Consider the following 13,881-nt stretch of genomic DNA (forward strand, 5'->3'; position numbering starts at 1 on the left):
GCTTGATGTGGATGTGTTGGTGTTAACTGAAACATGGCTCGATGGCTCAATTCCGTCCTCTCTTATCTCGGAGGACGCGTTTGTCATCTATCGCTGCGACCGAAATTCTCTCAACAGTAACCATTGCCGTGGTGGTGGTGTACTCATTGCCTGCTCTTCCGTGCTGAACACGTCAACTTTATCACTGCCGTTCGACTCGCTGGAGTCTGTTTGGACAATTGTTAAGCTTCAAAACCTTGCAATCTATATCGGCGCCGTTTACATCCCACCCGATTTGCGTTCTTCCGAAGTAGTCCTTGACGTTTTACATGAGAGTGTTAGTTTCGTTGCTGGCAAACTTAAACCAAATGATCTTATGGTGTTACTTGGTGATTTTAATTCACCATCACTCTCCTAGCAACCGTCGGCATCGTGCGTTAATCAGTTCATTCCTACTGGTGTATCTCGTGAAAATGTTTCTCTGCTTGCTGGAATGTCGATAAACGGTTTGCTGCAATTATCCGGCATAAAAAATATACGCGGAAGACAATTAGATCTTCTATTTGCCAATGCTGCCTTCTTGGAGTGCTGCTCCCCCGTCATAGCTTCACCTGTTCCACTCGTCGCGCTAGACAATCATCATCCTGCTCTTGAGACAAGCGTGCTCCTTACGCACTCTCGCCCTGCATCCTCCCAACGAATACCTACGGCTCGTATGTTCAATTTTAGGAAATTGGACTACCAAAAGCTTCATCGTATATTAGCCGATACCGATTGGCCCTTTATTGATGCTGACTGTGACATAAATCAAGCTGTAGCAGCGTTTACTAATGTAATCACTTCCGCCTTCCCTTCCTGCTGTCCTCTCCTTAAACCCGCTCCTAATCCTAAGTGGTCGAACAGAGCTTTACGTCTATTAAAATCGGACAAAAACCGCGCTCAACGCGCCTACCGTTTAAATAATACTTTACACAATCTTTGTGTATATAAATATGCGGCTTAGGCTTATCGTCTTCTTAATTGCCATCTGTATCGTCGCTACGTTCGGCGTCTTCAAATGCGCTTCACTATTGATCGTGGGTCATTCTTTCGTTTTGCGAACTCTCGGCGTGGCTCTGCTAGCCTTCCATCCACCCTGTTTCTTGATCTGTCCTCTGCTACGTCCAATCCTGATATATGTAACCTGTTTGCCAAACATTTCTCTAGTGTATTTGTCGATCCTAGTTCTTTTAAGGTTCCTTTGGACGTAGGCTTGTCTGACACGCCCTCTGATGTGATATCATGTAATTCAGTCGTTGTAAGTGAAAGCCTAGTAAAATCCGCTTTATCCAAACTTAAAACTTCGTTTTCACCAGGCCCCGATGGCATCCCTGCCTGTGTTTTGAAAAAATGTGGCAATACCCTCACTCCTATTCTCACTCGTCTTTTTTCTCGCTCGCTTAGTGTAGGGATTTTTCCTAGTCAATGGAAACTAGCTTGGCTTGTTCCCATTTATAAGAAAGGTGACCGCACACTGGCATCAAACTACAGAGGCATTTCTATTATTTGTGCGTGTTCTAAAATCCTCGAGTCAATTGTCCATTTATCTGTAATGCCTTGTGTAAAAAATTATATTTCTACGGAACAACACGGCTTTATGCCCAATCGCTCAGTGTCCACCAACCTAATGTGTTTTTCGTCTTCTCTATATCACTATCTGTCTGGTGGTAAGCAAGTAGACACTATCTTTACCGATTTCAAAGCGGCATTTGACAGTATACCTCTATCATTACTAGTTGCTAAGCTTCGAAAACTAGGTTTCGGTGGCTCTATATTGCCGTGGTTCAACTCCTATCTTGAGAATCGTTCATATGCAGATAAAATCTGTGGCTCTTTCTCTGAATGTTTTCTTAGTTCTTCGGGTTTCCCTCAAGGTAGTGTCCTTAGTCCCTTACTGTTCATTCTCTTCCTCAATGACTGTACTTTGATCCTTCCTCCTAACGGCTTCTTGCTATATGCGGATGACGTTAAAATTTTTCTTCCTGTATCTTCTACAGCTGATTGTCTAGTCCTTCAATCCTGGCTCTGTAAATTCTCTACATGGTGTGCTTCTAACGGTTTAGTCCTGTGTCCTGAAAAATGTTCTGTCTTGTCTTTCTTCCGATCTTCTACAAGTATAACTCATGCTTATAGTGTCTGTGATGCCCCTATTCCCCGTGCGTCCTTGTCTAAGGATCTTGGCGTCTTCTTTGACCCGAGTCTTTCTTTCAAGGAGCACACGGACTATGTCATCAACAAGGCCAACAAAAGTCTTGGTTATATTTGTCGCATGTCCACTGCAATTCGTGATTCTTTTTGTCTTAAGTCCCTTTATTGTTGTTGGGTCCGTTCCGTACTGGAATATGCCTGTGTCATTTGGTCTCCTGTCCAACTATCTCTGCTCCAAAGGATTGAGAGGATCCAGAGACGTTTTACAAGGATCGTATTTCGTAGGTCGCTGGGTCATCACTCTATTCCGCTTCCTTCGTATGACGATAGATGCACTCTATTAGGCCTTGCCAAGTTGGAGCACCGCCTCTCGGTCGCTCAGGCTTCTTTCGTCGCTGGCATTTTGCTCAATACGATTGATACTCCTTCACTTCTGTCGCGCTTACATTTGTATGCACCTTGTCGCACCTTACGTTATCGTTTTCGTCTCCAGTTACCTATATGTCGTACACGTTTTGCTCGCAATGAGCCTTTTGTAAGAGCTATGTCGTCTTTTAATAGTACTTCTGATCTGTTCGATTTCAACATATCCTATCCTGTCGACCGATCCCGTCTTCGCTTCTTTTCCGTACTCCTTCCGTACTCCATAAACTCCTTCCAACTCCTTCGTGAATAATTGTATACTATAGTCAGTAAGCACTATTGCTGTAACCCAACGTGGCCGAGCAATTAATAATAAATAAATATATATATATATATATATATATATATATATATATATATATATATATATATATATATATATATATATATATATATATATATATATATATATATATATATATATATATATATATATATATATATATATATACAGGGTTTTCTAATTGAGTTTAGACTAGCCGCATACTTTTTTTGAATAGTCGCAATAGATTCTTGACAAGCATCCTCTATTTTTGATTACGAGCAATGGATTATTGACTAGGAGCAATTGATTTCAGCAGGTCCCTGCATGACAGCCTAAAAGCGTCGCGTTTATAACACCCGGTGTGACAGATCGACTTCGAATAATAACCTGTGGATGATATTTAATTTCATCCGCTCATTAGTTTCAAGCGTCTGTTTTACTGCTATATATCATCCACAAAATAAGATATATTTTATCTGATAGGTTTTTGGTGCTATTGTTTTGATTTTATGAATGCACAATACAACTTAACGGCTGAATTGAAATATGCAGTAGTGAACCCACAGGCATAACCTAACCAAAAGCTAGATTAAGCAAGTTTTTCAGTGTGACCATATGTAGTTCTATCGATTTTCGATCGAATATCGGTTTACAATTGAGCACACTAAAACTCAGTTTTTCTAACCAAAAATCAAATATTTTTCTAAAAATTGACCGTTCAACCATAAAATTGGAATTTAATAAAATTTATGAGTGAATAAAAAGTTGTTTTTACTGAAAATTACCGAATTTGCTTTAGATTTCCTATCGATAACCTCAAAAACAATCTGGTCACTCCGCGCCAGCAACCGGTCTGCTGAAATCAATTGCTCCTTGTCAATAATCCATTGCTTGTAATCAAAAATAGAGGATGCTAGTCAAGTATCTATTGCGACTATTCAAAAAAAGTATGCTGCTAGTCTATACTCAATTGGAAAACCCTGTATATATATATATATATATATATATATATATATATATATATATATATATATATATATATATATATATATATATATATATATATATATATATATATATATATATATATATATATATATATATATATATATATATATATATATATATATATAAAGAAGTTATCACTTTATCTTACTTTTGTGTTTTAACCACGCGCCCTTTTGGGAACACGAAATGATAAAAATGTGCCTTAAACTTTAACGGCTGCCTTAAAAAAAAAGGAATTTTACGAAACAAGATAGAAAATTAAGTGTGTGTGTGTGTTAGTGTGTGTGTGTGTGTGTGTTAGTGTGTGTGTTAGTGTGTGTGTGTGTGTGTGTGTGTGTGTGTGTGTGTGTGTGTGTGTGTGTGTGTGTGTGTGTGTGTGTGTGTGTGTGTGTGTGTGTGTGTGTGTGTGTGTGTGTGTGTGTGTGTGTGTGTGTGTGTGTGTGTGTGTGTGTGTGTGTGTGTGTGTGTTTGTGTGTGTGTGTGTGCGCTATCTCATTTATAATATTCAATACTCGCACCGATACGATATTGTTCAAGTTTGGGTATTGTTTAGAAAACAAAGTGTTCGCTCGTGGTGGGTTCCTAGAAGGATCTTGTGCTTTGTGTTACGAAACGGCGCGTGCGCTCGTTTCACTATAGCATTGCGCTTGGGAACAGATACTCACGTTCATGCGACCATTGAACAAAGAGATGAGCCAAGGAAGAATTATTAGAGTGAAGGAACGGGAAGGATCGTTCTTAAACCATGAAGACACATGAAATGCGTTTTTTTTTTGTTTTTCATTTTTATGGAGTACGTTTTGTGACTCCCAAGAGAACATATTTGGTGCTAATTTTTTTTAAATTGTGTACATTTTGCGCGTTCTTTCGAGAGCCGCTTGAAAATTCGGCTGTTGCACAAACACAAAAATAGGGGAAAAGAAGAACCCCAGCATGCGAGGCGTGAAAAGAACAGGTCGTTCGCCTGTGTGGCTAATATTCACACCGATACGATTTTGTTCAAAATGTGGGTATTGTTCAGAGAAACAAAGCGTTCGCTCGAGTTGGGTTACTAGAAGGATCGTGTGCTTTGTGTTACGAAACGGCGCGTGCGCTCGTTTCACTATAGCATTGCGCTTGGGAACAGATACTACCTTTTGGATTATACGTTCATGGGACAATGGAACAAAGAGATGAGCCAAGGAATAATTATTAAAGTGAAGGAACGGGAAGGATCGTTCTTAAACCATGAAGACACATGAAATGCGTTTTTTTGTTTTAAATTTTTATGGGGTACGTTTTGTGACTTCCAAGGGAACATAATTGGTGATAATTTTGCTTTAAGTTGTGTATATTTTGCACGTTCCTTCGAGAGTCGCTTAAAAATTCAGCTAAGTGCGCAACGCAAAAAAAGAGCACCCAAACGTGTGATGTGTAAAAACAATAGATCGTACGCCTGTGCAGCGTATATTCACACCGATACGTTACGGATCGAATTTTGGGTATTGTTCAGAGAAGCAAAATTTTCGACCAAGTTGGGTTCCTAGAAGGATCGTGTGCTTTGTGTTACGAAACAGCACGTGTGCTAAAGCACACCCTCGGATCAAACGATCATGCGACTTTTTTAACAAAGAAAAATAGGAAGGAAGCAGAGAAAAAATGCAGAAAGTTCAGGATGGCTTTAGAAAAATAATTAATAATTAAAAATACTAATAAAAAATATATATATCTTTGATGCAATGATGCCTCTGGAAGGGCTAAATTTGCGATAACGTAACAACAAAATAATAATAATTATGATATTGATAATAATAATTTATAAAAAAATATATTTCAATAATAAATATATTGTTAATAATTATGACAAGAAGTAACAACATTAAATATAATAAAAAAAAACCAAAAATAAAACAAAGACAGAATATATATTTATATAATAAAAAAAATAATAACAATAATAAATAAATAAATAAATAAATGACGCCTCTGGGAGGGCTGTATTTGTGATAACAAAGTTAGACATGGACGCCTCTGGGAGGGCTACATGCACTCAGAAGAGTTATACAATGACGCCTCTGGGAGGGCTATATTTGTGATAACAAAGTTAGACATGGACGCCTCTGGGAGGGCTACATGCACTCAGAAGAGTTATACAATGACGCCTCTGGGAGGGCTATATTTGTGATAACATAGTTAACATGGACGCTTTATCGAAAAGCTTCACGCGTATTATAAATTTAAAAACATTTTAAATTTAACAAATAATAACTAAAACAATAAACCCATTTAGATAAATTAGAATAATAAAACAATAGAACAAGAAATAAACAAAACACACGCCTCTGCAGAAGGTCAATTTGTTTTTTATAAATAATAAAGTAGACGCCTTTGGGAGGGATAACACCAAAGAATGAAAAACTTGCACTTATTTTCCATTCCAGAAAATCTAAGAAAGTGAACATATTACGCAAGGCTCTTAAGGCGGAGAAAAAGCGAAACCTCTTACTTGCGGCTAAGCTGAATTACCAAAATAAAGCTAGAGCAAGACATTTACGAGAAATTAAGCAGTTCAAAGAAGACATTGTCAAAGAGGCAATTCATTCAACGGCTATCGATATGCAAAATCGTGAAAACACCACGCTCTCTTCTTCCATGAACACACTTTCGACTGTTTCTATAAATATTCCAGAGTGTAAACCAATCACTAATACGGAAGAAATCGACCGCAAATCCTTCAAAGATTGGAAAGATTTGTTAGAAGCATCAATGGACCTTGCCGGTAATACTGATGAGTATAACAAAAACAATGTTTTTATAGACTCGACTCCAATACAGCCATTATCTGAGACATCAAACGCCCCATATTCAAACGCTATGAAGCGGCTGAACGATTTTTTCGGTTCTCGAGAATATTGCTTGGTACAGCGGCAAAAGTTAAGGTCATTGACGCAGGACACGGAGGAGTCGGATTTAAAATATCTTAAGCGAGTGATAGCTACAGCTAAATTGTGCGATTTTGACGAAGAAAAACTCATGGAAGGTGTGACAGAAGTTATACAACTACAAGCGCTCAACGCCAAAGTGCGAGAAGCAGGTAGAAAGATTCTTCGCAAAGGAGGTACCCTAGCTGCTCTGGTGGACGAAATTCGAGGATACGAAGCGGATAAGACAAACGAGGAAATTTTCAAGAGGACACATCAGACAGCATCAGATTTCAGAATAGCGGCGGTTGCACACAGCGGAGCTGAATCAAACTCCGCTGCTGGATCCGCAACGGTACCGCGGGAAAGGAACTTTGATTACAAAGGACAATCCAGCTGGAGAAATTTTGGGAACCCCAGCAGTAAATATGGACGAAATAATTCAAGATTCGATAATAAGCTCGTACCCTGCTGGAGATGCTCCAGTATATTTCATGTACCATCAAAGTGTCATGCTGCAAATAAGGTCTGCCGAAACTGTAAGAAAACAGGTCACATTGAACGCACTTGCCGATAAATACCGACACCATCAAACACACTAAAACGTCGGATCAGCCGGGACGATGAAAGATCTGTAAATACAAAGAAAATCGCCACAGTGACTAAAGATGAGGAGCAAAAGGAAGACATGAACGTCGTAAGTGACTATACATCATAATCCATCTTACCCGATTGAATTTTTATGTACCCACGTTGTGAATTTGATAAACCATATTTTATCTGAAGGAATGAATAGGAGTCAACTATAAAAAAAACAAAACAAAAAAGCCATTAACATTATTGACTATTACTTTCAGATTAACGAACGGATCTCGATTGAAATAAACGAGTTACACGACTTGGATATCCAAAGAGGATGTATCTTCGGACGCATTGCAAACAACATTTCCGTGTTACAGTCGTTGCCACCAAATTTTGGCTCTAAGGCATCAATTTTTGACAGTGCGCATGAATTTTTGCCTCTAAGGCATCAATTTTTGACAGTGCGCATCAATTTTTGACTCTAACGCACCTATTTTTGTCTGTAAGTCATCAATTTTTGACTCTTGTAGGAATAATGACAATTTTACAAGGTATTTAAGCAGATTTTTAACAATTGTCATTCCACAACTCATAAAAAATACAAAAACTGTGTAAATTGATTGTTTCTTGAGAAAAAATGATGAAATTTTAGAATTTCTAAAGCTTTTGTTTACAGCTGAAAATACGTGCCAATTTTTTTCACTCCATTGAAACTGCCAAAATTGGCAAAACAATTGTTTTATTTTAAATTCTATCAAAACAATTATTCACTTTTTAACTTAATTTCAATCATTTCAGAACACACAGTTTCAGAAATTACATAAAATTGTGTAAATAAAGCGATTGACTCACAGTCAAAAATTGATGCCTTCGAGGCAAAAATTGATGCGCTCTGTCAAAAATTGATGCCTTCGAGGCAAAAATCGTGAAACGCTGTCAAAAATTGGTGCCTTCGAGACAAAAATAAGTGAGTTAGAGTCAAAATTTAGCGGCAACGACTGTATTTTTGATAGATTCCGGAGCGGACGTCAATACCGTGGACGAGGACACTTTTGATAAGTTGCGTAAGAATGAACAATCCAGAGAGCAACTTTATTGCGTTTCGAATGATACAGACAAACCACTGCGTGCGTACGCCAGTCCGGGCGAGATCAAAGTCGTAGGCACTTTTGTGGCAGAATTATACATTTCAGAGGAAAGACCATGTCTTTTTGAAAAATTTTACGTTATTAGAGGAGCTAAACCACTTTTGGGTAGAGAAACATCTCTGAGATACAGTGTTTTACAGATAGGGCTCGACGTGAAAATTAACTGTGCAATTACTGGCAAATATCACCCCGTTAAATTCCCAGGTGAAATTCTCGCCGTAACAGTGGAAGACGAATTCCCTAAATTTAATATCCCTCCGGTTGTCTTATCTTACGACATCACCAAACCTCCATCACGTCGAATATTTACTAATATCCCATTACCATTTCGCGAGGAGACCCAACGTAGACTACAAAACCTTTTAGCAACTGGAATTATAGAGGTTGTCACAGACTCAATGGATAGATCCTTTGCTCGTCATTACTGGTCGTTCCAAAAGGAAAAGACGATATCCGCTTAGTAGTAGACCTAAGAGGGCCCAACAAATGCATTATACGCACACCATTCAGGATGCCTACTTTGGAGGAGATTCTCTCCGACCTTCACGGTGCCAAATGGTTCTCCACTATCGACCTTACTAGTGCATTTTTTCATATACAAATAGCGGAACAATCTCGGCATCTGACCAATTTTTTCGGAGGAAACGCAACGTATCGTTTTAAACGACTACCGTTTGGCCTTTGCAACGCTCCAGACATATTTCAAGAGACATTACAAACTAAGGTATTATCCGGGTGTCATGGCCAAAAATGTTACTTAGACGACATTTTAGTACACGGGCATACAAAAGAGGAACATGATAGAAATCTTAAAGCGGTTCTTCGTCAACTTAAAGCACATAACGTACACATTAATACTAACAAATGTGTGCTTGGTAAAGACAAAGTTAAATTCGTTGGTTATCTTATATCAGATGAGGGATTATGCGTAGAAAACGAAAAGTTAAAGGCAGTCCAGAACTTCTGTCGTCCGGAAACCGTAAACGAAGTAAAAAGTTTTTTGGGGTTTATGAATTTCTCGGAACGGTTTATTTACATGCGCGCGGACAAAACTAAGTATTTGAGAGAAGTAGCTAAATCTGACATTTTTTATTGGTCCGATGCAGAAGAATCCGAGTTTAATTTTCTAAGAAACGAAGTTTTGAAATCTATAGCTACGTTAGGTTATTTTAGTTCCAAAGATGATACCGAATTGTACGTTGACGCGTCTCCCGTGGGCCTTGGTGCAGTGTTGGTACAGTTTGATGTGGAAAGTAAGCCACGGATAATAGCATGTGCTTCAAAAGCATTAACTAGTACAGAACAGAGATACCCACAGACACAGCGAGAAGCGCTAGCGATAGTGTGGGGAGTAGAAAGGTTTACGTTCTATTTGACGGGTAAAACATTCGTCATCCGTACAGATTCCGAAGCTAATGAGTTAATTTTTGGTTAGAGCTATAGACAAAGTAAACGGGCAGTTACAAGGGCCGAGGCTTGGGCTCTAAGACTACAAACCTATGACTTTACTGTGAAGCGGATCCCAGGTCATTTAAATGTTGCAGATGCTCTATCGCGGTTGATAGCTCAAACTCAAGAAGCAGAACCTTTTGACGAAGATGATGATAAACATCTTCTATACACACTTGGTGGGGGAATTGTGAGTATCACGTGGAAGGACATCAAACAAGAGTCGGAAAACGACCCAGAGCTAGTAGCGGTGAGAACAGCAAGCAAATCCGGACGCTGGTCAGAAAACCTACGTAGATATGAAGCAGAACACAGATCAATTCGTTCGTTAGGTTCTATAGTTTTCAAGGACGATAAAATTATTACCCCAACTAAACTAAGATCACAGATTATGTTGACAGCTCATCAAGGACACATAGGTGTCTCTGCTATGAAACGTATAATGAGGGAATATTTTTGGTGGCCAAACATGGGCAAGGACGTGGAGATGTTTGTGAAAAATTGCACAACATGCTTAGTTATCGCAAGAAAAAATCCACCAGTGCCTTTGACTAATCGCACTTTGCCGGATGGACCATGGCAAGTGCTACAAATAGATTATCTATCCATACCAGGTTGCGGGGCTGGAGAGTTTTTGGTTGTGGTAGATACCTATTCTAGATACAGTTGTAGCAGATTTACTGCTAACAGTAGGTCACATCAAACTTAGCATTGCCAAAAGCCAGGTAAAAAGACGTTAACCACCAGAAGCGCAAGCGCATAGCCAGCAGCCAGGTAAAGAAACGTTAAACACCAGAAGCGTAAACGTTCTCGTGTTTTACCCCAGAACATAAATAAGGAAAACGCGCCACAGATAAACAATTAAACTTCCGTAAAACCCGGGCATAACCAGGAAAACGTTCGCTACATCCACAATGCACGGATAGTTGATAAAACACAGGCACGCTAGGTATAATTTAAGAACACCTGTAAAAACCCAAACCCGGAAAACCAAATGAAAGCTCACATTTGACAAACATCTGGTTGCCAAATGTCTCACAACTTTCACACCATCTTTCTTATAAATAAAGCTCGAATTGATGGCGAAGTCAGTTCACCTTCCATAGACACGTAGATCACTCGTGTTCTGGTGCATCTCACCAATTTGCAGATTCCGCCGAAGGCTCTGCTCAATTTGATAATCATTTTTGGTTATCAGCTGTTCAGTCAGTTGACCGATCAGCATTACCCTCATCGAAATAAAGTGCACGTTTGCACTAGTTCCACCCAACTTCTCCCACGGTGTCCGATTCCGCCTCGGTCATCAACTCGACGCGCAAGGTCGATCCAGTCCGTGATTCCGCCGACGTAAGCAAGTGCTTCTTTTCGAACTAGCGTAAGTGTGAACGGGTTGACGTAACCGATACGCGACGAATGTGTATACATTTTGGTGTCGCGTTCCGTACGATCCCCTTCCTCGTCCCACACCCTTTCACTGTGCTCCGCGCATTGACTCACCGAAACGGTTTGAGAAGCGCGGCCGAACCTACCACACAGTATCGGACATAAAGATAGAACCCTGGTGTTTTCAACGCACCTTGCACTTGTTTTACCACGTTACTTGTGTTTGTGTATGTGTATGTGTGTGTGTGAGTGTGTGTGAGTGTGTGTATGTGTGTGTGTGTAGTAGAAAGAGAGTGTGCTTTTTCATGTGTATTTGCAAGTGCGCGGGTTTGTGTCTGAAAAACGTAGCTTGCCATTATGTCATATTGCGTTGAAAGCATTCTGATTATATGTGTTATCATGTGAAACAGCGTGCATTCACACTTGGATAAAAGCTAAAGTTTGCATCGACAGCAGCGCTTGTTCCTCGGACGAAAACGCCGGTGTGCTGATTGATGAATGTGCATGTGCAGCGATGCAAAATGGACACGCTCACAACAGCAATGAACTCGGCATGCCCTCACAGGTGTTTCTCCAGTGCACGCCATAGAAATGCCTGCGTGCATCTCTGCGTTGAACGTTGTGTGCGAATGTTAAACTTTGTGCGTGCATTGAGCTGGCGCGCAGTTTTTCTTTTCAATGGGCGTTTTGTTTCATGAGCGCGGCAGTATTCGGTTCTCGATTTAAAGGGGTAGACACTCACTCGCTTACTCATTGATAGTTTTTATCCATACGCTTTTTTTGCTGCTCTACAACGATGTAATTCATCACGTGTAGAAGCAGAACGCAGGCTGAGCACGGGATCAGCCGTGTCCAACTTTTTAACCAGCGCGTTCTTGACGGTCCAAGCAAGCAATGTTAGTAACAATGGGTCGAGGTAAACATTGTACCGATGATCAGCGCCATATAATAAAGCGAATGGCGGCTGCTGGCATTAAGCGCAAAACGATCGAGTTTGTAATGGAACGATCGCGCACTTTTGTCGCAAACGCGCTTCGGACACTCGAAATGTGTTTGGACAACCAAAACGCGCTTGGACAACTGAAACGCGCTTGGACAACCGAAACGCGCAAGTCAACCGGACGTCCTCAGAAGACCACGGCGAAAGAAGACCGTAAAGTTGTTAATAGATCGAAAAAACACTGATCGCGAGGGCGGTGGTTCTGCTTATTACATCAAAAACTTTACCCAAAACACAGAAAAACTACTAACAAATCTATACGAAACGACATACTTGTGAAACAAACACACACACCAATACACATTCAAACATACATACACACACACACACACATGCACACACACACACACATGTTCACACACATACACACACATACACACACACACAAACACACAAACCACACATAAACCTGTCCCAACAGGTGCATGCTGCGTTGAAAACACCAGGGTTCTATCTTTATGTGCGATACTGTACTTAGCCGTTAGCGAAATGCATTGTACAGACGCAAAAACTACTATTTTAGCACTGAATAGAATTTTTTTTTACATGGGGATTGCCACTAACCATTCAGAGTGACAATGGCCCTCCCTTTCAGAGCAATGAATTTATTACATACTGGGAGGAAAAAGGCGTAAAAACTAATTAGTCAATACCCCTAAACCCTTAGTCAAATGGGGCTGTCGAAAGGCAGAATCAAGGTATTATCAAAGCTTTAGCTGGAGCCAAACAAGATGGAACTAACCGCCACTAACCATTCAGAGTGACAATGGCCCTCCCTTTCAGAGCAATGAATTTATTACATACTGGGAGGAAAAAGGCGTAAAAATTAATTAGTCAATACCCCTAAACCCTTAGTCAAATGGGGCTGTCGAAAGGCAGAATCAAGGTATTATCAAAGCTTTAGCTGGAGCCAAACAAGATTTTAAAGACGCCCTTAGTGCTTACGTTCGTGTACATAATACCATGAAACCACATTCCAGACTGGGAGTAACACCGTTCGAATTATTGGTAGGTTGGCGGTATCGAGGATTCTTCCCAAGTCTATGCGAATCTAAGGCAACAAGAGAGCTAGTTAGACATGACGTACGCGAGCAGGATACTCTTTCCAAATTAGTAAGCAAGGCTTATGCAGATACTCGTCGAGGAGCGAAGGATTCGGATATAACTGTAGGAGACAAGATTCTACTCTCATTTCCAAAGAAAAACAAAACCGATAGTACATTTTCTTCCGATCCATACACAGTGTTAGCTAGAGAAGGATCAAAGGTTGTTGTTCAGAACGATCGCGGAGTTCAATATACCCGCAACGTGGGGGATTGTAAAAAAGCGTCACAAAGTACGCAGTTATCAGAAGAGATAGGACCTAATAGCACATCATTTTCGACTCCGAAGGATCCTGAAAATGAGTCTGAATATCCTTCGGAAGATAGGGCAAGGAGCAGTCCAGTTAAGCGACCACAAAGAGCGATGAGAAAGCCAGAAAGACTAAAAGATATGTTCTAGAGCTAGAGTAGGAGAGGAGGCGAATGTAGAGAATAATAGTAATAATAATAATAA

Source organism: Anopheles gambiae, chromosome X (assembly GCF_943734735.2).
Source record: "Anopheles gambiae chromosome X, idAnoGambNW_F1_1, whole genome shotgun sequence".
NCBI lineage: Eukaryota > Metazoa > Arthropoda > Insecta > Diptera > Culicidae > Anopheles > Anopheles gambiae.